The sequence below is a fragment of the Natrix helvetica genome (assembly GCF_964273705.1).
Source record: "Natrix helvetica genome assembly, chromosome: 6".
NCBI classification, from domain to species: Eukaryota; Metazoa; Chordata; class Lepidosauria; order Squamata; family Natricidae; genus Natrix; species Natrix helvetica.
In genome coordinates, this window is record NC_138553.1 from 17,342,702 (window position 1) to 17,369,603 (window position 26,902).

A 26,902-nucleotide genomic window follows, 5' to 3' on the forward strand; every position below is an offset into this window, starting at 1 on the left:
GGAGCCGGAGCAGGGAAGGATTCTGGACTGAAATTCATGCCATTATTGGAAATTAACAAATCACCCCAATCACCCCAATCATTCTAAAGTTAAGTCTTAACTAAAGATTACTCTCTTTTTTTTTGGAAATTTTGGGCTTAGACAATTTAGAACTTCGCCGTCTTCGGCCTAAGTGTAGTACATAAAAGTATCTGCTACAATGTCCTACCTGTCAATGACTACTTCCGCTTCAAACACAACAACACACAAGCACACCATATATACAAACTTAGGTAAACCGCTCCAAACTTGATTGCAGAAAATACGACTTCAGTAACAGAGTGGTCAACGCCTGGAATGCACTACCTGATACTGTGGTTTCTTCCCCAAACCCCCAAAACTTTAACCTTAGACAGTCTACTGTTGACCTCACCCCATTCCTAAGAGGTCTTTAAGGGGCATGCATAAGCGCACCAGCGTGCCTACCGTCCCTGTCCTAATATTCCCTTGTATTCGTATTCATTTCATGTACCGTATTTTTCGTAGTATAAGATGCACCGGAGTATAAGACGTACCAAGATTTTGAAGAGGTAAATTAAAAAAAAAAAGATTTTGCTCTCCCTGGCCCCCAGGAGCACTCTGCACTCCGTTTTTTGGTGGAAAATGGAGGGTGCAGAGAGTTTGGGAGGCCTGGAAAGTTCTAGGGGCCGGGGAGGGCAAAAACACAACACAAGGGGGCTCGATCTTCCTAAAGGGGAAGGCTTTTATCGATCTCAAATCCACTTTTTTCTACTCCTCCCATGGCAGGGCAGGACTAAACATATCTCCTCACACTTTTTTCCCCTTCCCTCCGACCGGCGACAACGCGGAGCCACTTGGCCCAAGGAGCAGCAGTTGGCTCGCTTCTTCTCTTCAGTAAGGAGGGAAAGACATGTGTGGGCTGCTGAACGGCTCGACCGGGAATGGCCCATTGGGCGAGAAGGGGTGGGGATCCCTTCCATTTGGATTAACGGTTCCTCGCGGTGTCACCTGAGTGGCAAAAGGGAAGCCCAAAGTAAACAACCCAGCAAGTTTGCCTCCTTGAACAACCGGGCTTGTTCACAGCCCTCTTGACAACCCTGCTTCCTTAGTGTCAGGGCAAAAGCAGGTGCCAGGCTGCAGGGAGACTCCTGACCTGGCGCTCCTGCATTCCGAAGTTTCCTTTCCATCCTGCACTTCTTCCACTAGCCAAGATCCCAATGATGCCAATAGCTTTTCCCGGAGAGAAAGTGAAGATTTAGCATCTTGAAAAAAGCCTTCATGGCGAGGAGACTGGTCCTCTTTCCCTCCTCCACCCCACCCACCCAATTCCCCCGGATCTGTCATGCAGTGCTTATTGCTATTGCTGCTATTGCGCCCAGCTACCATATCTCTTTGCTGCATGACAGATCCAAGCGGATTGGGTGTGTGTGTGTGGAGGAAGGAAAGAGGTACGATCTCCTTTCCACAAAGGCTTTTCCCAGGATGCTAGATTGGGAAGATAAAACCTGGAATGGGATACAATCAAGGTTGATTCAAAGGCTTTGGCTCCTCAGATTGCTGTGCTGCCACTCGAAAATGCTATTACTGTGATCTCTGCTGCCTGGAACCGCCCGAGAAGGGGCAGGTAAAGCGGGCGCTGCAGAGATCGCAGTACCAGCATTTTGGGTGGCAGCACAGTGATCACATAAGCCAAAGCCTTTGAATCAAGCTTGATTGTACCCCCAGGTTTCTAACTTCCCAATCTAGCATCCTGAGAAAAGTCTTTGTAGAGAGGAGATTGTTCCTCTTCCCTTCCCTTCCCTTCCTCACCTGCTCCCCCCAATCTCTCTGGATCTGCTTATTGCTATTGCTGCTATTGCGCCTAGCTACCGTATCTCTTTGCTGCATGACAGGTCCGGGCGGATTGGGGAGGGGGTGGAGGAAGGGAAGAGAAATGATCTCCTCTCCACGAAGGCTTTTCTCAGGAGCCAAAGCCTTTGAATCAAGCTTGATTGTACCCCATTCCAGGTTTTTAAATTCCCGATCTAGCGCTCTGAGAAATCTAGCATCTCTGAGGCACCTTTTGTTTACAGGAGGAGGAGGAGGGTGGCATAAAGCAGCGCCTCATTAAACCAAAGCCTCTGAGTAACTGGGAAAGAAAGCCGTGCTTTTCGGGTAGCAGTTTTCAGCAGGTTCCAAGCGCGCTTTCTTTCCCAATTACTCAGAGGCTTTCGTATACTCCATCCTCGCCCTCCTCCTCCTCCTGCAAGCGAAAGGTGCCTCAGAGACTCGGCAGGCAGCTCAGGGGAGACAATGGCCACAATGACTTCATTCCCCAGCAATGTGAGGAGCCGCTACCACCTCCGCCACCGCCTAAGCCAGTGATGGCGAACCTATGGCACGCGTGCCACAGGTGGCACGTGGAGCCATTTGTCAGGGCACGCAAGGCGCTGCCCTGTCAGCTGGCCAGCGCGCATGTGCGTGCTGGCCAGCTGAGTTCACCTTTTTAAAAGCCATTTTTCGCCCTCCCCAGGCTCCAGAGTCTTTTAGGAGCCTGGGGAGGGCGAAAAGAGCCCCCCCGCCCCCCAGAGGCCCCCCAGAGGCTTCAGGGACTGTCTGGAGGCTTCCCTGATGCCTTCGGAGCGCTTAAAACGACCCTCCGAGCAAACCGGAAGTCACTTTTTCTCGAAGGGTCGTTTTAAGTGTTCCGAAGTCACTTCCGGTTTGCTCGGAGGGTCGTTTTAAGCATTCCGAAGGCTTCAGGGAAGCCTCCGGACCGTCCCTGAAGCCTCCGGGGGGGGCGAGGGAGGCTCTTTTCACCCTCCCCAGGCTCCTATAAAGCCTCTGGAGCCTGGGAAGGGCGAAAAAAGCATGTAAAAATGGGAGGGGTTTGTGCCTGTAGTGTGCGCGTGCGCACTGGCAGGTCACGCATTGCATTATGGGTGCGGCACGCTCGTACACGACCCCCCCTGTGCTCCCCCCCTCATGGCACACGAGCCAAAAAAGGTTCGCCATCGCTGGCCTAAGCCTTCCCAGGAGCCAAGCCGAGGGAGCCCTGAAAGTAAAACATCTCTCCTTTCCAGCCACCGCAATCTTTGCAATGCCCGCTTCACCTGCCCCTTTTTCAGATGACCCAGGCGGCTACATTTGGAGTATAAGACGCACCCAGAGGTCATCCTCTTTTTGGGGGGGAAAAGGTGCATTTTATACTTTGAAAAATACGGTAATCATAATCATGTCTGTACTTATATCTGTTATCTAATTCATACTTAACGAAATAAATAAATAAAAAATAAATAAAATAATTTCTCCAGCCCTTGATTGTGAATTGTGATTCTCTTATTGACAGGAGAGGATTTCTCTTAAGGGAGTCCTTAATGCTCTCTGAGCTTGCTTGTTTTCTTTCGGAAGTTTCATTAACCAAATTAGGTAACATCATCAATGCTAGTAAGGAGTGCAGTTTTCTATCAGTTTTGTATTCTGGTGCCTTGCCCTGTCAGTGGTGTGTATGTGTGTGTGTGTGTGTGTGTGTGTGTGTCTTAGAGATTCTTTGCTGTTTACCATCCGTTCTAAGGCAGTTTCTTGATTAGGGCATTGTTTACTTGATTGTTGCTCTGAGATTAACCTTGGAGTTAATCTTTGCTGATATGGGTGTTGATTGCCGGTGGAGAAATGTATGGGTCTTTTTGTTCTTTTTTGGGCTCGGTGATAATCTCTTTTGCATAGTCTATAGATGTTGATAATGTCTATGTGTCTATTGATTGCTGATTTGTCAGAGTTAAGAAATTCCCTGACATTTTTGGACTTGACTTGGTCTAGGATGGTTACCTTTTCCCAATTGAAATTCTGGTTAAATCTGTCTATATGTTATGAAATGAAATAATCTTCATCATGTCTTCTGACTGCTACTTGATGTCCATGGATGTGTTCTACAGACTGCAGTCAGAAGACATGCTGAAAATTCTTTAATTTCACAACATATACATTTTCTAAGATAACAATTTGACATCCAAGACTAAGGAGAACAGGTTATCTTGCTTGTAACTGAAATACACACAAATAATACTGATCAATACCAATACATTTGGCTCAGTCCACCTTGTGAGTACCTTTATATACCACTTTGGCTATAAAAGGACTTTAGCTAATCCCAAACTGAACTAACAACATTGTCTACCACCATGATACAAAAGCTCTTCTGACTTCTCCAAGCCATCTGAAACAGTTGTGCTTATTCTCAGTTTAGCTCTCATCACAATTCCCTTTTACAAGGTAGTGTGCGTTCTTTGAGCCCGAGGGCTCTGGATGTTTGTGTTGGATTGGAAGTGTCTTGGCAATAAATCACTGTCTAACATTGGATCAAGAAGGGCTTGGATATTTGCTGCAGACTATTTGTTACATAAGCGGAAGGAGGATATGAAGCCTTGAGAATGAAACAAGCTGTACTGGATTAGTTAAGAAAAAAAGTGAATAGTTCTCTGAAAACTGTGAGAAGTTGACTTGGACAGGAAGAAAGAAATGAACTTGGCAAGATTTCCCTTTTGTATCCCCAGTTTTTTATTCTTTCCAGATTTGGCAACTTTAAGATGTATGAACTCCAAATCAAGAGTCGCCTTGGACAACAAGATGGGCTGCATATACCTTTCATAAATAAATAAATAAATAAACTTACAGAATTCTGCAGCCAGCACACTTCTGGGAGTTGAAGGCCACACATCTTAAAGTTGTCAAGTTTGAAACTAGTTTGGGCTAGTTCAGGGGTGTCAAACTTGCATCATCACGGTGGTGACTTCCTCCCCTTTGCTAAACTGGGTGTGGGTGTGGCCAGTGCATGATCCATCCGTCCCGTGGGCCGCAAGTTTGACAGCCCTGCTCTAGAGGATTGTTTTTTGGGTGAGACTGATTCAGCTTTGTAACCCTACTTTATATTTTGCTCTTAATCTCAGCTTGATGCCCTGCCATTTCCAATAAATGCTTCTAGACCAGTGTTTCTCAATCTTGAGTGCTTGAAGTGGCTAGCTGTGCTGTAACTTCCCTTTTCTCTTGTCTTCCTGTTAAAAACTGGTTCTTTTTTTGTTGTTCTTAATGGTTTTACTTACGTTGCATTTCCTGGTTTCTCTTCATGATTTATATCTTTTTAGGTCCTACAAAAAAAAGTTCTTTTCTTTCACACTTGTGGTTGGCAGCCCACAGCCTGAGGGTTAAGTAACATAACCTAATCAGTGCCATTATGTTTTTGTGATGATATCTCACATCCTGAAGATTTCCTGCTTGCGTTTTGGATGCTAACTTTTTGTTCTTTCAAGTCTTGTTCCAGGCACTGTTGGTCAGGTCCAGCTTGAGCTTTTAGTTGCAAAAGTTTTATCAAAAGTATGCAAGCTAGATTGTATTTTATCTAGATGGCTTTTAAAATCTGTTTTCTAGTTTTTAGTCATCTGTATCTTGGGAGCATGCCTATACTTCAAAGTTCCTCTTTTGTGCTAGCAGTTACCCAACAAGAAAAGCAGAACTTTCCCATAGCCATTCTTTCCAGATTTTGTTCATCAAAAAGAGAAGTCCTATTGCATCTTCAATGTGGTGTGTAACCATTTATATTGGTTGCAAGCATTGTCACAGCACAGTGGTCCCGAGGAGGGAAGGGAAATGCAGCTGCAATTGAGATATCCTCTTATTCGTACGTGGTTTATAGACAGACGCTTTTGAAAAGATATATCTCTGTTGGGCTCCATTTTGCCTTCTGCATGTGGAGTGCCATGATGGAGGAGAAGTGCCAGGGTCAATGTGTTTTAATTTATGTCTCTTCTCTCTGTGGTTATTGGTAACAGGCAAAATTAATGATCTTCTTGTCTAGGATGTAAGGCCTTAGCATAAATTTTATCTTTAATAAGTGCTGATTTTTTTTTTAAAAAGAAGTTAATACTGTATATCTGTGTTTATCTTGTCGATTTATCAACACTGAACAAGCATATATAGCGGGGTGGGCAATTAATTTTCCTAGGGACCACAAGAGAAACTGGGACCGCCATTTCCCTGCTGCTGCTGCCCCAAAACCACTGCTCCACCGCCTGCCGCCACTGCTCCGCCCCCTCACTGCCACCCTACTCACTGCGGCTGAAGCTGCACCACTGCACTGCCCTTTGCCAGGAAATATTAAGTTTAATATTTAAAGTTTAATTTAAATTTTAAATTAAAATTTAATTTAATTAAAATAAATTTAATTAAAACAATAGTAAACAATAGTAAAAGATTGAAATTAATTTTTAACATTGCTTAATTTAACAGATTGTTTAATTTTTAGAATTCTAGCTGACATTGTATGTTAAATAAAATTAAACATTGTTAATCACATGAAGCTGGTGAAGGAGGTAATCTGATGATTTTACTTGTCTGAAGCTGGCTGTGAAGATTGAAAAAAATGACTTCTCATTTGGTGAATGCTGGAACTTAGGGCAATGCTGAAAAAGGGGATTTTTGATCGGTCCTCAAACTTGTGGCTAACCCTAACCCCAAAGTCACATGATTACGATTGGGGGGTGGTGGTGAGTGGCAACCAGCACACATTTATGAGCATCATAGCTTCCTAAGTTTACAGGATCATCATTTTGCAATCTTCACAGCCAGCTTCGGACAAGCAAAATGGAGAAATCGGCAAGAAGTCAGAAGTCATTGTCACGTGACGTTCCACTTCATGATCTGTGTTGATTTGCTTAACATGTCAGGAGAGCCACGGTGGCACAGTAGTTAGAGTGTAGTACTGCAGGCTACTTCTGCTGAGTGCCGGCTGGCAGTTCAAATTGGCAGTTCAAATCTCACCAGGTTCAAAGTTGACTCAGCCTTCCATCCTTCTGAGGTTGGTAAAATGAGGACCCAGATTGTTAGGGGCAATTTGCTGACCCTGTAAACTGCTAAGAGAGGGCCGTAAAGCACTGTGAAGCTGTATATAAGTCTACGTGCTATTGCTATTGCTAAGTCAAGTGCAGTCTCATGACTTTATGACTGAATTGTTTAGCAACAGAGTTGCCAGTTTTCCTCTTTTCCCAAATCTAAGCCGTGGTGACGCATTGGTTAGAATGCAGTATTGCAACCTAATTCTGCTGACTGCCGACTGCCAGCAGTTCAATTCTGACCAGCTCAAGGTTGATTCAGCCTTCAGGCCTATCTGCTTTTAGGTTTTGACTTCTTAATATAAATGTCAACTTTGAAACGGACCAGGCCTGCCACAGCCATCTATCAATTTCTCAGCTGCTATATAAGTATTGGGGGGGGGGGGGGAGATGTTTGGAATGTCAGACCAGACAATAACAATGCATCTAATGCAGGGATCGGCAACCTTAAACACTCAAAGAGCCACAAAGGTCCTAACCGGTAGCACCCCGTTCAATTCTGGAGCCGACCGGAAGTCTGCTTTCCTCATCAGACTCTCCTCCTAGCACGGCGTCTTTTTTCCTCTGCCAACCAGAAGTCCGGTTCCCCCCACCAGAGTCTCCTCCTAGCGTGGTGTTGGTGACGTAGAAATGAGGAAACAGACAGGAATCAGGTTGATGGGAAAAAAACACTTGATGGGAAGGCATACCTGAACACTCAAGGAGCTCCCATTTATTGTAATTCTTCTCCACACAGCAAAAGCTCATTGGACAACATAATACATTTGGCAAAAGCTGATTGGTACATAAACGCATGGTAGCCTCGTGGACAACTCATAGCATAGCTACGTGATTCACATGTTTACTGACTGAATTCCTGTTGCCTGCTATGTGCTAAATCTATCGTTCCTTCTCTTAAGGGAAGAGATTAGATAAGGAAGAAGTATGGACTTTAGTCCCCCAGCGTGGTTTGCCAACTACTGAGTAACTAATTTCTCCACAGCGTGGCATCCTTTTTCCTCTACCTGTCCTATCTGAAAGCCCTATCAATTGTGGAGCCAACCGGCGATAGGGAGCCACAGCAGAGGGATGAAAGAGCCACATGCAGCTCCAGAGCCATGGGTTGTCGACCCTTGGTGTAATGGGAACCACGATTATCTCAATAGGTCCTGGCCAGAGACTGAGTGGAGTTACCAGGGAAATGCCAGAATACCTAATTGGACAATGTGACCCGTGACAATGGGGAATGGAGCTAGTTATTTTTTAATTATGTTGAAACCGTGGGAAATAGAGTTGGTTTTGTTTTCATTCATGTCCAAATGATGTACTCAAAATAAGTTCTTTGAGGAAGTTTCATGTCTCGGAGTGCTGAATTGGTTGAATTCATTAGTTGGAACCTTGACAATAAAGATTGTTGGTAACGTAGAAAAGCAGATGCAGACAGGAGTAAGGTTGTGATGGGAAGGCACCCACCCCGAGAATCTCTCCAGTGCTCCCTTTTATTGTCAAGCTTCTCGGAATAGCAAAAGCTCATTGGAAAGAAAATCCACTTGGCAAATACTGATTGGTTTACAAATACATGCTTTCCTCATGGACACTTCATGATATAGATACGTGACTCTCTACTAGTTAATATTTTGCTGCATGGAATGTGTCTATGTGCAAATTCCATCATCTCTTCTTGTAAGTAAAGGATTAAGAGGAAGGAATGTGGACTTTGACTGATTAATCAGTGTGGTTTGCCAGCTACTGAGTAACCAATTAACTCCACAAAAGATATTACAGGAAAGGGTTCTTAGCCTTTCCATCATAAGTAATTGGTTACCAGGGTCTTACCTATCATCTTGACAAGTAGACATTTCTAAAGATAAAGGCAGATAGTCTGGTTTCCCTGTCATCATATATGCCTAACAAGTTAACCAGCAGAATAAATACAAAATATCAGAGCTATAATTACATTCTAAATAATAAGCAATACATAAATTTAAATGAATTAAAGTGGGCTTTCTCATAATCTCTGCTGTTGTTCCACCGCGGCTCCTCAAAGCTGAACAGAGAGGTGTTATCATCTTGCCTAGTATGTTATGGTTTTTTTATTCCGTTTAAATCTACTTGCTAAAGTAAACAATAAATCTTTAAATCTCTTTACTCAACTGGTGTGTATGTTTTGGTCTTTTAAAAAAAACCAATTATTCGGCAATACGCTTCCTTGAAGAATCTTCAGAATCACAGCAGAATAATTTTGGATTAAAAACAAAACAAAACTGGATGCGAGATTTAAATTTCTCAACTTGAATCAAGAGGAGACACTGTGAACAATACAATAGCTTTATTTGAACTTTTGGAAAAGTTGGCTCCTTGTACTCATGTAGGTAGAGTCACAGAAGAGCAATGATACAAAGGAGTACATGAGTTAAATACAGTTCCTAAATCCATACCCCCATAACTGCCCCTCCATCATTAATGGTCAGTTATAATACAATACAATAGCAGAGTTGGAAGGGACCTTGGAGGTCTTCTAGTCCAACCTCCTACCTAGGCAGGAAACCCTATGGGATGATTTTGGGGTGCACAATCTTCCCAGAAATTCTATCCCTTTGACAGTTGCTATGTCCTATTATTATTTGCACTATTAATTTTAGCAGGACAACCGGCTTCCTGACCTTTAATGTGCTAATGGATTTATAGCCTTTTATAGCCTTGTTATTTCCTTACAGCTAACATTTGCACGCAAGACCTTGCATAATTTGCCAGCAGCCGGCTCCTTAGGTTACACAGAGGATAAATGTGGTGTTACTATTGCTCTTTCTTTTACAGGAATAATTCTCATTTCTCTCACAGGGAAAGGAAAGAAACACTCTTGCTGCTGTTATTCTACAGATATTGCAAATTTAGCTTCAGTCTCTCCCCCCCCCCCCCTTTAGCGCCCTTGCTTTCTTCTGCCTTCGAAGTGGGGAAAGGAAGTCACCTACCAGCGGTTCCCAAATGATTCGGAATCCGACATATTTTTTTTAAAAAAAACACCCTTTACTGATTTCAAACAATATTGAGCAGGCTAGTCAGAAGCTCCAGAGGCCGGATCATCGACGGTTCAATTCCCTGGCTGGGGGCTCTTCTACCCTCCGTCGTGTTTTCAGTCCAAAGGCTTCTCTCGGCTTCCAGCAACGTCTCCGCAAGAGGGGGAAAATAAATAAAATGCCCTCAGCAAAACATGGACGTGTCCTCACAACCTCTTTCCACGCTCATTCCGGTTTTTAAGTTATTCTTTTCCCCAAGCTCCTGCGTGTCGCTTAACATCCGCGGACCTGCGCGGTATTCAAGAACCGACGATTTGGTCTGGGCTCAGCCCGGTTCTAAACCCGCCCGCCCGCCAGCCTCTGGAGGGGTCGGGCTCAGGGCGACCTTCCTTTTCACCGCCCCCTTTCCCAAGATCGCTCCAAGGGAGGAGGAATGCGCGGCCGCGGCAGCAGAGAGCGCTCGCGGAGCGCGGCAAAGATGAGGGCTCCGCCAGCGCCTCCAGGCTCTCCCCGAGGCGGCTTGTTTTTCTCCTCCCTCGCCTCGTGGGCGGCCCCACCTGAAGCTTTGGGGGCGGTACAGCGAAGGGGACCTTTTCGGGGGCCGAACCTCGCTGCTCAGTGCAGGAGCGGCGGCTCGCAACGCGGAGAGCGGGACGCTTTCTAAGAAGCCGCGGCTCCTTGTTTTCATCGCCTTTCCTCGGCGCACGACCGCCTTTCCTCGCTCGGCCGGCGGAGTCGAACCTTCCTCGTCTCGGCGCTGGGCTGAAAAGGGGCGCGCTCCCTTTTTGGAAAAGCGACTCTCGCCGCGGGAGCCTCGGACGGAGAATTCCCCGCCACCGCCGCCGCCCTTGTCTTTGGAAACTTGGCCTCCGGGGGGGAGGTGTAGCTGGGCTGGCCGTGCCCGAGCGCGCCCTCCTTTCTACTGCGTCGGTGGGGAGCCCCGCTTGGCGACCAAGGGGGTAGGTAGGTGGCGCCTCTCAGCCCGGCGAGCTTCCAAGGAAGACCCGAGGCGAGCGGTGGGGAGGCCGGGTTTGTGGGAGAAAGGAAAAGGCTTTGGGGGTATCGGAAATGACGAACGGGGAGAAGGAAAGGCTCACTCTTTTAATAGCAGCGAGCGGGGAAGGAGGCGCGTCGCTGCCGGGCTTGCTGGCCCTCCCTTAGCCGTCCCTTAGCGGGGCTGCTCCGTCCCTGGTGCGAAACAGTAAGCCGGGCTTGGGAATAGCAGAAGAAGAAGAAGAAGAAGAAAATGATTTCAGGCAAAGGAAGCCCGAGCTGATTCCCCCCCCCCTTCCTTCCTTCCTTCCTTCCTTTCCTTCCTTCCCCCCCCCCCCCCCCGGCTTTGCTGCTTCTTCTTAACTTCCCAGTTAGAAGAAAGTGACTGGGAATCCTGGATGCTGATTTCGCTGATCTCCAGAAGTGGAAGAGTATAATTGATTGGAACTCTTCTCTCTTTTTCTCTCTCTCTCTTTTGTTTCTTTTTGCCCCTCCGCAGTTTGTGGAGAGAATTAGAGAGCCGGGCCAGGGGGCCTCTGGCTTTACCTGGAGCAGAAGCCTGCAGACCAGCGAGACCACCACCCCAGCTGGAGGATTACTGGTGCCTGAAGGATAGAAATGATGTGCCTCTGAAATTTGGTGCTGCTTTGGAGAATGGGTAGAAAGTGAGTGGCTATATATATATATCCGGTCAGTTATACTCTTGCTTGAAAGGTTTTCCCCTCCTGGTGTCCCTTGATTGCCAGGAGATGAAATAGCTGCAGCCCTAGTAAACAGGTAGTCCTTGACTTAAAACAGTTCTTTTAGTGACCGTTCAAAGTTACAATGGCCCTGGAAAAAAGTGAACTTATGATGGTTTTTTCACACTTAACGACCATTGCAGCATCCCTATAGTTACGTGATCAAAATTCAGGTGCTTGGCAACTTGTTCATATTTATGACGGTTGCAGTGTCCTGGGTTCATGTGATCCCCTTTTGCGACCTGACAAGCAAAGTCAGCGGGGAAGCCAGGTTCACTTAACAACGGTTTTACTAACTAAACAACTGAAATGAATCACCTAACAACAGTGGCAAGTAAAGTCATAAAATGGGGCAAAACCCACTAAATTGCTTCACTTTAGCGACATAAATTTTGGGCTCAATTGTGATCATAATTCGAGGACTACCTGTATCTGGAGGATTGGGAAAAGTGGAATGGAATATGAAGTTACGTGGTGCCTTTGCAGCTTAAGATACATAGCTATATAGTAGGACGTTTTTAAAGAAAGCTGAAAGAACAGGTTGACCACTATGGATCTTGTTTGAATATAGTACATCTAAGAGCGTTATGCAAAGTGATGAATGGAAAGCTATGAAAGGTGGAATGGTTTTGTAAGCTATTTGGACATAAACTAAGTTGAGGAAGTTGAATGGCTCTGAATATCCCCCCCCCCCCACGCCCCCTCCCCAATGATGAAGGGCAAGGCAAAATTAGCAAAAGCAATTGGAAGACTCCATTCCAAAAATGGGGACCAACAGCCGGGATCCCGTGAAATCACCAAGGGAGCTATTCTTGACTAGGCATGAGGGGAGCTCCAGCTCGGCTATTTCCGGCTTCTTTGCTTTGCTGGATGGAGAATCTGTCAGAATTGCACAAGTGTTCAAATGAAGTCAGAGACACTGATATGAACTTGTAGTTTTACATAAATAAATATATCATTTATATTAACAGTAGATAAGATAGGGTAGACAGGAACAAAGTAATGTCATGAGATAAATCTAAACTCCATGCAGAGCACACAGAAGAAAAAGGAGGGAAAAGGGGAAACTCCCCCTTAACACCCACAGTAACCAATCACAGTGTAGATTGCCTCATGCTTGAGCTAGCACTCTCCAGCCAGTTGTAGTTGAACGACGTTCCAACTACATCTGTGTGTTTTGCCTCATGGTACACTTTTACTGTTCCAGCTACTAAATTAAATATCTTAACCATCAGTTGGATTGACCACCTGATTCAGGCCTGAACCTTGATCATTTGAACGTGATTTTTTTATTCAGATAGACTTAAGTCTTTTTCTTCTGTGTTTCATAAACTTGTTTTATGGGATGCAACCTTATTCTTAGTAAACATTGAGTCACATTTAGATTTAGAATTGCCCTGAGGTAATATAGGTGGCCAATACATTTTACAAATAAATGCTTTTTTTTTTTTGATCCGGTCAATGTAATTACTATAGAAAAAGAAAAAGTGTGTTTCCTCAGGGAGTCAAACTATACAAGGTGCTGGATGTCATGGTAGCTTTGTACACATGTGCAACATCAGTTCATGTATAAAAAGGGTAAGGCTTCAATCATTGTGCCCCCACTATCTTGTAAATTTTAATATGCCCCTCCTCTGTATATGATACCAATGTGATATAGTAGAGCATGTATATCGAAGCCTGATAAAATGTTACACTGAACCTTTAGTGTCTGCATTATTAATGCTTTGCAGAAATTGGTCTAGATTCTTATCTCAAATTATAGTAGATGTGGACTGTGAGATAATTCAGTGTCCTCAGTAAAGAATAATCTTTGATTGTTGGATATCTAGAAGTTTTTTGGGCTACCCAGGTCTGTGGAATTATAATTATAATTTTTCTAGGAAAATAATTATTTTATTGGATTATCCACCCTTGTAATTAGTTTCATCACAACCATATCATAGTAAGTAAACTTTCAGATGAAGTTTAGTAAAGTTGACTATTGGCAATAACCTCTAGACTTACCACGGTCCAAATATTTGCAGCCAGATCTAGTTACCTCATATAAACACACTGTGCTAGAAAAATAAATGCTGAATATTATTTAACAATTTGATCTGGTTGTATCTTTTCCTGTCCTCATCGTAGTCCAGCAGTGATAATTGGTGTAGAAATAATTGTACCTGTAGTTTTTCCTGCCGTTGACATTTTGTTATTTCCCTTTATGGGTCTATAGCAACCTACCCAACTGGTGTCCTCCAGGTGCACATAAAATGTTTGTGCTGCCTGTGGTTGATGGGAAGGTATGTTTCTGGGAAAAAACACCCCACCAATTTGGAAAAACCTTAAAGCTGAACATAGCTTCTACTATTATTTTTTTTGTGCAAATCCATTTCATTTACAAGGAAACAGAGATAATCTGGATAATCAAAACACTTACCATCAAAAATACTCTTTAAGTGATGTTGAATTATTGCTGATATTTCTCTGGAGACTTGATAGTGTCCCTCTCTCACAGATGTGACTCCTCTATCATCTTACTAAAACCTTGTTTCCTCCTAATAATAAACATGAATTGAAAGCAAGACCATAACCGCCTGTACTATACTGTACCTGTTATTTTAGATACATTACAAACGTGCATGTTTAGAAGACTTTCATTGTCTCATTTGGTCTTTGTGCTCCATAACAAATTTCATTTTGAATCGCTGTTAGTCAAATATGCAAGAAACTAGTAGGAACAAGTGAAATTCACTTTTTAAAAAAATCATACAATTGATCCTGAATTTTTTGAATGGGAGTGTGTGTGCTGGGGAGTTGAAACCATATTTAGATGATAAATTTTTATACTTTGAATATTTTGTCCCAGTTCTTTGCATCAGTGTTTTAAAATATGCTTTGCTGCTTTTAATGGGAGTTACTTTCAAGGAAATATGTGTAAAATTTCAGGTGCGCAGTACAGATCTCTGTATGTTTTCTTGAAAGTCAGTCCAACTGACTTCACTGGGACTTATTCCCTATGGTATGTTATGATTGCAGCCTTCAGCTGCTAATTATAATTGTTCCTCCATTTATAGGAATGCCGGGAGTTATATGCTTAGAACCAATTTCATTTTCTCAGTTTATTAAATTATAAAGTGTTCAGCTAGATCAGTGGTTCCCAAACTTTTTCAGTCCACTGCCCCCTTGGTGCTACAAACTGATCCTCGGTGCCCCCCACCCAGTGGTGGAATTCACATTTTTAAACTACCGGTTCTGTGGGCGTGGCTGGGGGAGTCATGTGACTGGGCGGTTTGTAACAGGAAAATTCAAAACTAACAATTGCACATATATTCAAAATCCAATTTAAAACCCTTTTTAGTTAATGTTCAACAAAATTGTTGAACATGATCCAGTGATATGAGGTTTTCAAAGTCTGGTAGTCATTTATCAAGAACCTTAGTAACTAGTAACTTAGTAAACTCAGTAAAATTTAGTAACTACTTCACTGTTCAGTAAATTCTTTTTTTTTCACAATTTTTTTATTTTTATTTTTCACAACAAACATAACACATAAAAATCTTCTTTTTTTACATACTGTAGAAAGTGTATCAGTTGGTTACAAAAGTCTTTCGTGCATCTCTTCCACCGTCATCAAGGATAGTTCATATTAACTCTAATATCTTAACTCAGATGTTTATACATATTACCATCATCATACCTCCACTTTTATTTGACTATGATTGTTTAAACGTCCTTCATCATAAAATATACCAAAATTTAGTACATAACCACATACTGGCATTTCATTTACTGTTTCTAAAATCCTCCATTAACACTGAATCCTTATATCCTATTCTAGCTAAACATCCATAATATTTAATAACAAAGTTTTCTAATCCTCCTTTCCAAATCACTGTTTATAATTTGCATCCAATTTCCTTATATTATACCCATACATGTATATAGATTATTCTCATTATCTTTCTTTATTTGACTATATCCTATATCATAACATTTCCCCCCTAATAATCAAAACTTGACTGTGTCTAATTTAGTTCTTTTTTATTGTTATTATTATTATTATTATTAACCTTTATATATAATCCAAAAGAGTTTCTAGCCTTCCCTCCATGGGTATCATTCAGTATTCATATCCAATTATTGCTTATCATAACACTACACATTGTATACATTATTATCATTATCAATTTTTTATTTAACTATACCTATTATCACTGAATTTCACTAAGTTTAGCTAGTTTTAAATTATACTCTTCCATCTATCAACCTGTATCTTTCCAGAAACAAAACAATCTATCTTTTGCCATTTGTGGAACTAGTCTTCTAAACATCTCCTTGATCAAGTCTGTATGGACTTCTCTTAGCAACTCCTTGCTTGTAAAGTCTCTCACGTACTCTTGATGCCCTCTTTCTGTTTCCTTGTTCAGCTTGTCTTTGATTGTCAGCAGTGTTATCAATATTTTTACAGATAGGATTTCATAGTCCATAAATTATTTAATTTTTTCTTCTTCTTCTATATCTTGCCCTTTAGAATGTATTTCCTCTCCATTTAATTCCTCTTTCAATTTTCCATTCTTTTTTTCAGAAATAAACCAATTGCCATAGATATCGACAGTTTTAGTCTCTTTATATTAATTTTCCACTTCGGTTTTTTGAGTTTCAATCACCTCATTTTGCATTTGAAAAACATCCTCAATTTTTTCATCATATTTTATTGTTATATGGTCCAAATACTCCAGTTTTCTCTCAAATCTTTCCTCTGTATTTAATAATTTTTGTAATTCTGAAAATATTCCTTGCAAATTTAAAGCCTCTACGTTTTCTTGAGATGCCATATTATCACACGCAGTTGCTCTCGCTTGGAAGGTCAACAAGATTAAACATACGTTCACAAAGACCGTTGTTTTCACTTGAATGTACTTCAAAGGGACATCTGGCTTTTTTTCTAAACACCTAGCCGTCAGTCTAAACAAAGAAAGTTCCATCTGGATACACACAACTCCGTTCGAAAAAGCTTCCCAGCATTCGAGCAACGCAACGCTGTTAAAAAGCTTCTTTTTGTAACTATTTTGTATTTCAAATTGGAAAGTCAAAGCAATCCGTGGGGAAAAAAAGAAAAAAAAGCTTCCGTCTTTGGATACACAAAAACTCAGAACAGCAATGCCTCCCAGCCTCCGGAGTGGGGTTTGTTTTTTTGTATCTTTTTTGTATATCAAATTAGAAAAAGAGGTCCAATCTTTAAATGCGTTAAAAAGAAAATACCTACAGCAATAAAAGAGGAAAAATTAAATCTGTAGTTTATAGAGTCACAAAGAAAGGTTAGAAGAAGAAAGCTTAATCCATCTGTTTGAAAAGGTTTGCATAGATTCAATCCATGTAAATAACATTTAAAAGTAAGATAACCACTGTCCAAAACCATTCCAAAATTCAATTTCGCTGCTAAGTTCTTCTATTCTTTGATTTAAATTGGTTTTTATGTTTTTATAGGCAGTCCCTTTTTTTTAGAACAATAAAAATTCCTCACCAGCTGGAAACACTTTCTCTTTCCACATCGTTCCGTTTTGAAGCCACCCCGGCTTTGTCAGCCATGGCTGGATTTTTTGTCACTGGCTTGAAGATCTTCTCTTGCTTCTTTCGGGGATTTTGCAATATCCCCAAGATCAGCAAGACATAATTTTCCTGTTCATCATCTCTTCAGGATGGTTTAGGTCCGTTTGGACCCCCCAGTGGCAAAAGTGTCGACTATGATCTCAGAGCATTGAGATCGCATGTCGTTTCGTCGCGACCGGCTCCTTGAATCCTACTGTTCAGTAAATTCTTAATGTAATGGATGGGCTTGATGACGTGATACCAGTTTCCGAATGTCTGGTTTTAAATCACTTAGCAGAGTGCAATGTTTCCCAACCTTGGCAACTTGAAGATGTCTAGACTTCAACTCCCAGTATTCCCCAGCCAGGTAATACTGGCTGGGGAATTCTGGGAGTTGAAGTCCAGACATCTTCAAGTTGTCAAGATTGAGAGACACTGCTCTAAAAGCATCAGAACTGTTTTCCTCTTCTCTCCTATTACGGTATCAGAGGAGCCTTTTCGGTGGTATTAACTCTTGGCTCTATTTTCCAGTAGTTTTGTGTGATGGTTTGTCTTAAAAGACACTTAAAAAGAGCAGCCCGTTTCCTACCAGTTTGCCCCTGGAGTTCATGCAAAACTAGCTTCGTCGTCGCCCACATCGAAATTCCCTTTGGCCATTGCCCTGCTGCCCCCTTCCCACCCAAGGAACACCACCCACCACCCCCTTTTTTGTGTCGCTGGAGGATTTTAGATGCCACACACACATATGGGGATCCCCGGTCCTGGGATTGCCCTTCGCGCGCCCACAGAAAAGAGGGCTCCCTGCCTGCGGAACACGATACTGCCAACCTTGGTGCACAGTGCGCGGATCGGTGGAGCGTGTGCCGACTGACTGGCTATGCCGAGGAATGTGCGGTATGCAAGAGGCCAGAAGCAACCATTCGACGGGACGGGGAGGGGGGAAGACGGGAGTGGCCCATGTCTGCGGCGGGCTCAGAGAGCATGCACATTCCAAGCCGTGGTGCTCGGTCTGGGGAGGGGGGAGGAAAAAAGCCTGAGCGTCATGTGCTGCGTGGGAGCGGCTTGGTGTCTTCCGATTTAGTTGTTTCGACTCCCTCCCCTCCTCTGCTCGGTTGCACGCTGTCTGTATGAGCGTCATGTGCTGCGTGGGAGCGGCTTGGTGTCTTCCGATTTAGTTGTTTCGACTCCCTCCCCTCCTCTGCTCGGTTGCACGCTGTCTGTATGAGCGTCATGTGCTGCGTGGGAGCGGCTTGGTGTCTTCCGATTTAGTTGTTTCGACTCCCTCCCCTCCTCTGCTCGGTTGCACGCTGTCTGTATGTTTTTCCTTTCTCTCTCTCTCTCTTTTGCTGGTTGGTGGTTGAGGCCGCTGATAGTTAGGATCGATTCTGCTGTTGCTTAAGTTGCCGCGGCGGACAGCAACAGCAGCGAGAAGCAGCAGCAGTAGTATCGAGTAGATCAACAAAGAAAGGACATTTATGGCAGGCTGGCCAGCTGAAGCTGTAGGCTCAGCGCAGCTCCTTCCCTGCTCCCCCCCTTGCCTCTTAGTGCCCCCTGCCACCCCCGTTGCCTCTTAGCGCCCCCCTAAGTCATCCCACCACCCCCTTTGGGAACCACTGAGCTAGATGCTCAATGTGACATGTTGGAAATTTCTCTAGTGTTTGCTTTTATATGGACTAATGTTTAAATTATTGAATACTAGTATCTGCTTAACAGTATACAAACTGTCCTATAATTTTCAGGTTAAGTTTAACATATTTCTACAGAATTTATTTTTAGAGGCTTAAAAACAATAAAACTTCCACCGGAACTATTGCATATAAAATATTTTAATATTTGTTAGACTACCATCTTAGGATATATATTTCACATTTCACTTTAGAATGCTGTTGAGAGGCGCACACCTGTTGGATTTTAACAGCGCCCTGGAACTCTGATAGAATCTGTTTTAATTTGCTTCATTTCTCAATCTGTTTGTTAGATTTATATCTTATTTTGGGTTCAGGAATTCAAGACAGCATTCATAGTACTGGTCCTCCTGTTTTCCATACAATAATAACTTGTCACGTGTGTGTAACATTTCTAAACAACAGTTCTTCTAAAGCACCTCCCAGAATAATACTCAATACTTACTGCTGTAAGTATTGCTGCCCAACTAAGCTACACATTCACACAATACTCAAATACACTCTCAATACAAGTGATCAGACTGTGTTAGAATGGGCTGGGAAGAAGGCTCAGGGTGTCCTCTGCCCTAACAAAAATCATCTGGCACTTCGGAGGTCTGGGTTTATTCCAGTCTTCTTTTTATATCCAACTTGTTTACTCTAAAATTCATGTGTCACATCAGGAACTTCACATGTTTACTCTCTGTTCTATGACCCCATGAAAAATGCAATCCATTACATTCCTTGCACTCACTAGTGTTCCAATTGTTATCATCAGTGATAAATCACTCATATGCACATTCAGGACCTTCCATTATGATCAGTATTACACACATTCCAGCAATGTGAGGTTCCCAGTGGATTCATGGAAAGAATAAACATGGCTATACTACAAGCCCAATAAGTCATTAAAATGACTTATGTTAATATATAACAGATTATATTTGTAATATATGCATAACATATAATATCTAACATCTTTGGGATGGGTATTACATAACTAGAGGCAGTCTCCATGGGGAAATCCTGCTCCTAAACAGCCATCAGGTATTCCTCAGCATGGAAGACTCTAGTCAGAGTTTCTATTCTTTAGGACGGGGTGCAAACATGGAGGAAAAGGTGTTTCCTCAGATAATGTCATCACAAATGGGCAGAGCTTTACAGCCATCTTGATAAAAACCTGCATATTTCCCTAAATGATTTTTTTCCTTTCTCAAACGTATTTAAGACTACTGTATATATGGTTTTCAGTGCAGTATGATCCCAAGGTTGAAAGATTGGAGAGAGAGTTGCTGCTATCCATAGAAAGTTCACATTGCTCACTAGAAAATCTGTTGGAACTAAGGCAGGTAAGAAGTTGCTTTATTAGCTGAGTAAGAAAGACTGGAGTTTCTATGGTATCGCATATTGACTGCTTGATAGCTTCCTTGACCAAGTGAAGATGATTTCAAATATATTGTTAGAGAATTCCAGAACTGGTGGCTAATTCCATCTGCTAGCCATGGATAATGCTGCACTGATTGTTGAACAGTTTTGATTAAAGTCTAATGTGATGGTTAGCCCACATACCAAATGATTTGGTGCAAGGACTTTGTTCCTATCAAAATGATGACACAGATTATTCATGAGGTAAACCTGTGGATATTACAGCTAGTTCTGAAGGCATTTTCTCTCTTGGAGAGGGGACAGCACTTGTCTTAATGAGAATAGGGCTTATACCTGGGATTTTTCATGAGATGTCAACAAGATTGGGACCTGATTCGGTCTACCTGTTCATTGCAGTGGGCAATAGAAAAGGGAAATATATTTTCTCCAGATCTAAAGACAACTGAGCAAGGGGGATTGATATCCCACGGTACTGTTATGAGAGATTCTGTTCTGTTTTTGATGAAAACCAACGTTATTCAAAGTATTTTGCAAGATGGAAATATTCAAGACAGGAATTTTAATGGTAGCTTAAAAGACAAAGTGGGCTTGTTTTAAAGTGGGTTTGGAGAGGGGATTTACTGAAAGTATACTATTTGGACAAGCAATTGTTTAGGCTCTGTTCTCCTAAGCAGGCAAGAGACCCAAAGTTCCAAACTTGGGAACTTTAAGACTTGTGGACTTCAACTCCCAGAATTCCCCAGCCGCTGGAGTTGAAGTCCACAAGCCTTAAAGTTCCCAAGTTTGGACACCCCTAATCTAGAAGCTGAAGCTGCTACAGAATGTGGCAGCCAAATTGTCTTTGTTGGGGAAAATTCCCCAGACACTTTTAGTGAATGGGAGACCATAATCATAGCTGTGAGTTAACTTTCATTGAAATACTGCGCAGAAGGAAGAATGCAAGATATGTAGAGAGAGCTGTTTATGGCTTTTATGATAGGTTTTATGGTAGGTTTTCATCTTCAGGCAATTGAAGCAACCTTCCCTGTTGGCTCATTTATAGAAATAGCACTTAGACTTATATACTGCTTCATAGTGCTTTACAACCCTCTAAGCGATTTACAAAGTCAGCATATTGCCCCCAACAATCTGGGTCTTCATTTAACCACCCTTGAAAGAAGGAAAGGCTGAGTTAACCTAATTCTAAGACAGAAGTCGCCTAGAAATTGTTAATTCAGCATGTGTCAGCAGTTTCCCAGACTCTCACTTCCTTTTTCTTGTGGCAGTTTCCTAATGTTCCTTGCTAGATTCTTACATTTTTAGCAACTTAAGCAATCTACATAATATGCAACCCCTCAGAGAGCATGAGAGAAATGAGAATTATTCCTGTAAAGAAAAGAGGAAGAATAACGCCATATTTATCCTCTATATAAGTTAAGACACCAGCTTTGGGACAGTAGCTTTGGAATTATGTAAGAATATGAGGTTTCAGGAAATAACAAGGCTGTTGATTTGATTAGTGCATTCCAGGCCACGTCAAACTAATGTTGGCAGGAAAACAGCTGCCATGCTCAAATTAATTGTGTTGTTATGATCAAGATGTAGCAACTATCAGGGGGATAGCATGCTTGGGAAACTAGTTGTTAAGATTGTACAGCCAAAACGTATCTGATGTAAACTGACCAATGATGATGGGTTGATGGGTTGGGTTTTTTTTGAAACTGGATTTAAATCTTGTATTCATATGTATCATTGCTCTTCTGTGGCTCTACCCACATGAGCATAGAAGGCCAGCTTTTGCAATAATAAAGTTCTTGTATAATAATAGTAAAGTTCTAATAATAAAGTTCTTGTATTGTTCACAATGTCCTGTTGATTCCAAGTGAGAAATTTAAATCTCACAGAGCAAACTCAAGTTACCAAACAGGGCAAGGATAATTTATGCAGTACTTTCTCTTCATTCTCCTTGTTTCCTTTTTTCAAACACTTATGTTTCATGTTCTAGACTGTGTTAATAGAAAAAAGCAAGCCTCTTTAAAGAAACTTATTGTTGTGTAAGATAGTGAAGAACAGTGTTCTATCTATGATGTCCTGGGGCTAGTCAGAAAATCAGAAATTATTAAGGGACTTCATAAACTCTATGCAATAAGATTACCCGGGACAGACTCCTTAAAGAAAAATAGGTGTGCTACTAATGCTGCATTATTTCTTAGCCATGAAACTATTACATCCGGATGGGCCTTTACAAAATGTCCCAAACCACAAGAATGTCACAACATCTTTCAACACAATGCTTATTAATGAACAGCTTCAAAATGGGTTTATTAAAGACTAAAGATTTCAGAATTAACAGAAAATGTCATACAACAAAAAGGTTGAAAGATGCTGCCAAGTCTTAAAGGAACAGTGGGCAAGTCAAACAAGATTTTCATCTTGTTTAGGAAATATGAGATGATGATCACTTTTCACTAGGAAATTCTGCTGCAAGCCGCACTGACACACATTTCAGCAATTTTTCTAATAGTAAAAGCTTCTTGAACAGCCTGCCTCAAGAAGTGCTAGAAAGAAGCATCTGTTGCTATCTGATGAGAATCTGAGGCTACCTACTTCTTGCAAGTGATGTTAACTGCATCCTGACTTTGTCTATTGAAGCTTCTGTAAATTGAATCTATGTGCTCTATTGCATGGATATGTTTTGTTGCGTATTGTTTTGGTTTTGTTGTAGACTGCCCAGAGTCGCTCGTTTGTGAGATGGGCAGCTATATAAATTGGATAGATAAATAGAATGGTTATGCATCCATCAGATTGCTATTGTGATCTTGCTTTAAAAATCTTTTAGCAGTGTTTCTAATTACAAGTAGTCCTCATTTTGCGACGACAAAAGGGATCAATGATAGGTTGTTAAACAAAATGGCAACCAAGTGAAAAATCATATGACTGCAACTGTTCAAATTTTACTTAAGCTTTCCTCCACTTTACAGCATCAGAAAGGCACGATCCAAATAATATGGTGAACCCAAATGGTGGGAAAAGTTCCCGAATTGAACACTTGAGAAAGCTGGGCAAAAGGGCAGAAGTTATATAGATAGTCCTTGACTTATAATCATTTTTTTAGTGATTGTTCAGCTGTGCTAAACAAAGGGACTTACAACCTGTCCCAGACATTTCTGCCATTGTGGCATCCACCATAATGGTCATGTGTTCAAGATGTGGGTGCTTGGCAACTCACCTGCACTTATGACTACAGGTGTATTTCAGCTTCTCCACTCACCTATCTTCTCCCAACTCTGCCCTTTTGGCCTCAGCTTACTCTGCATTCTACCACCCCAGCTGGCATTCTTCATTGTGGAGTTAATTGGTTACTCAGTAGCTGGCAAACCACACTTAGGATCACTCAAAGTCCACATTTCTTCCTCTTAATCCTTTGCTTATAAGAAGGTACGATGGAATTTACACGTAGACACATTGCATGCAGCAGCAGATTAACTAGCAGATCTATATCATGAGCTGTCCATGAGCATATCACAAGGATTCCATGCCTTTGTAATCCAATCAGCTTCTGCCGACAGTACAAGTTATTCAGAGCTTTTACAATAAAAGAGAGCCCCGAACAATGCTGTGGTAGCCTTCCCATCACAACCTTACTCCTGTCTGCGTCTGCTTTTCTACGTTACCAACACTTCATCAACTTGCTCCCACTGCTGATGTGATTGCCTGACCTGGCTGCTGGGCCAGACTGGGACTGGGCTTCACATACCAATAAATCCCAAAGCAGTCCCTAAAATTGAGTTTAACTTCTAGCGATCACCTTCAGAAAAATGGTTTGCTGTTGTCTTTTTCTGAAATTCTGGTTTGACTTTCAAGACTAGCTTACATCCATCCATGGAATTCCTTATGGAATTTTAACCTAGACTGCTTAGGTTTCAAGCTCAAGGTAATTCTTAATCAAAGTTAATATAATACATTGGGATATTTTTTCTATGTAGCTCTGACCAAATATGAGGAAACGTGCCTCAAGTTTTAGGAACCATAATAATTGTATTTTCTTTTTTTCAGAAAACATTGTCATGTGACATTAACAACATTGAAGAGTCAACAACGTCCAATAAAACCCATTCTTAGAAAATGTAAGTATTAGATTAATATCCAGTTATAATTACCATTATATGAGCTATATGACCATGAGTGGCTCAGTGGCCTAGAAGTGAAGACACTCGCCTCCCAAGGTTGAGAGTTCAATACTAGGCAGTGGCAGATGTTTCTGTATCAGGGTGCAAAGAGAAAATATTTGCTGTGAACTCTGCATAGGAGTCAGGAAGAACATCCTGCCAGTAAATGCTCAGTTCCACTCAGTTGTCCTGACTCCACCTCGAATAAGGGGATGAAAGGGTCATAAAAAAGTCTCTATGACTTATAGTACAGTTCCCCAATCTTTCTGGGTTGGTGGCCCGGTGTATGCGTGAGGAGAGATGGTGGTTTTGCACGATAGTCAGGTGTGCATGCATAGCTTCATTTGTGTGAGTGGTGTGCTCACACAAGTGGAGTGGGACGTGTGGGGCTGCAAGTGCCTGTGCCTGCCGCTCGTGTAAGCAATGCTGCACATGCGCTCACCCATCCCTCAAATGGCCCAGTTCCAAATAGGCCACAGCCCAGTAGACTGGACTATTGGCTTATAGAGCCTATATACATTAATTTCTTCAATGGCTCTTAATAAATGCTGATAAATGGCAGTTTATAACTTCTTTTGCATTATTGAAGCAGCATGAAATAAATCATGTGAAACCAGTAAAGCTCATAAAATGCTAATTTGTTAGTAGTAGTAGGTCTGACTTGGCTCAAACAAAGACAGTTCTCTGTGAGTCACATGTTTATTCAGATCTGGACAAAGATGAGTTCTTCCATTAGTCTGAGAAAGACCCCGAACGATTCCTTTAACGTGCTTTTATACTCTGCTTGGTTACATAAGCAGGAAACACAGCTGTCTGAAAGAAAGTAAAAAGTTACTAAAATATCTCTGCCCACATCGTATAGTGATAAGTATTTAGACCAAGTTTTATTTTAAGAACTTTTGTGGTTTCCCTATCATCCTTTTGTCCTTTATTTCAGCCATTTCAGTATAGGAATCTTGATCATCACAATCCTGATCAACACATTAGGAACTCCTGATGCTCTGTAACATAGCTTATAGAATTCTGCAACTTGTTTTAATTTTCATGCCTGCTACTTTTTGTAATCTTACCTTCCACACCACAGCACTGTATTGTTTCTTGATTTCGGAGATAAGAATAGGAAGTAATAGCTGTCACACCACTCCCATAGTTTCATGTTTGGCACACTGTAATTAGATGGTCATTATATCATAGCACTTGAATTATTTGAGCAAGCTAGTTGACATGGCCTCACACTCATAGATAGATAGATGATAGATACATAGATAGATGATAGATAGATAGATGATAGATAGATAGATAGATAGATAGATAGATGATAGATAGATAGATAGATAGATAGATAGATAGATAGATAGATAGATGATAGATAGATAGATGATAGATAGATAGATAGATAGATGATAGATAGATAGATGATAGATAGATAGATAGATAGATGATAGATAGATAGATAGATAGATAGATAGATAGATAGATAGATGATAGATAGATAGATAGATGATAGATAGATAGATAGATGATAGATAGATAGATAGATAGATAGATAGATAGATAGATGATAGATAGATAGATAGATAGATAGATAGATAGATAGATATCACTCACTCACTCATTACAAAACCTCCAGAACTGTAAAGCTTACAAACTTGAAATTCTAGGTGTTCGCTAAGAAAGGATTTTTGGAAATGACCATCAGATCATTAGTATTTCTTATACAGTAATTTAAACACTCTGATGCTAAGGGGTTCTACTCCCTCTCCCCACCTGAAAAGAACTCTGTTCCAACTGCCAGTTGCCTCACATTCCGTTATCTCATTTCAAACTGACAGATGTTCCACTCCTTCATCAGGAGAGGTCTGGGGTTCCTTGCAGTACTAAACGTCGGTACCTCACCAAAATGTCTATGCCTTCCACTTATGGAACTGCTTCCAAATTCAAGGCGGAGGGAGAGATATTCCCTCATGTGTTTCAATCACTGACCACCATCGAGCCAACAGATTGTGAACCGAATTTCTCCTGCACAGTATCTCAGCCCCAACTCACTTCATATACTAACCTCCTCAGTTCAGACAATCATCTCCTTCTACTGTAACTCCAGTTAAAGCAGTGTTTCTCAACCTTCCCAATGCTGCGACCCTTTAATATAGTTCCTCATGTTGTGCTGACCCCCAACCATAAAATTGGTGTCTCGGTTCCTAAGACCATCGAAAATATGTGTTTTCTGATGGTCTTAGGCACCTTGTGAAAGGGTCGTTCGATCCCCCAAAGGGGTCCCGACCTACAGGTTGAGAACCACTGAGTTAAAAGGAACAAAGGGAAAAAATGCAGGAAAAGATTTACAGATGCGATTAGGAAAACACAAGTAAGGGAAACTGCAAAAAAGTATCGTCAAAGTCATCCCGAAGTCAATAGAGAGACTGCAAAAAGGTATGCATCTAATAACCCCTACATTAATCATGCATCTACTTCTAAATACAATGAAAAGATATCACAAATCAGATCAAGCTTTAAGTGTCAATTTATCAAGCCTGATCA

The 26,902-nt window shown here is 41.8% G+C and overlaps 1 protein-coding gene across 2 annotated transcripts in view; it reads left to right on the forward strand.

The window, feature by feature from the left end:
- The first annotated feature begins 9,139 nt into the window (after positions 1-9,139).
- Positions 9,140-26,902, forward strand: part of RESF1 (retroelement silencing factor 1) — a 32,593-nt gene continuing 14,830 nt past the window's right edge. Inside the window, exons 1-3 of one of the 2 annotated variants that reach the window (XM_081956642.1) lie at positions 9,140-10,822; positions 11,352-11,517; positions 24,252-24,322. The gene's annotated coding sequence lies outside the window, so the exon portion shown is untranslated. The remainder of the gene's footprint in view (positions 10,823-11,351; positions 11,518-24,251; positions 24,323-26,902) is intronic. The other variant, XM_081956643.1, reaches the window with a different exon arrangement.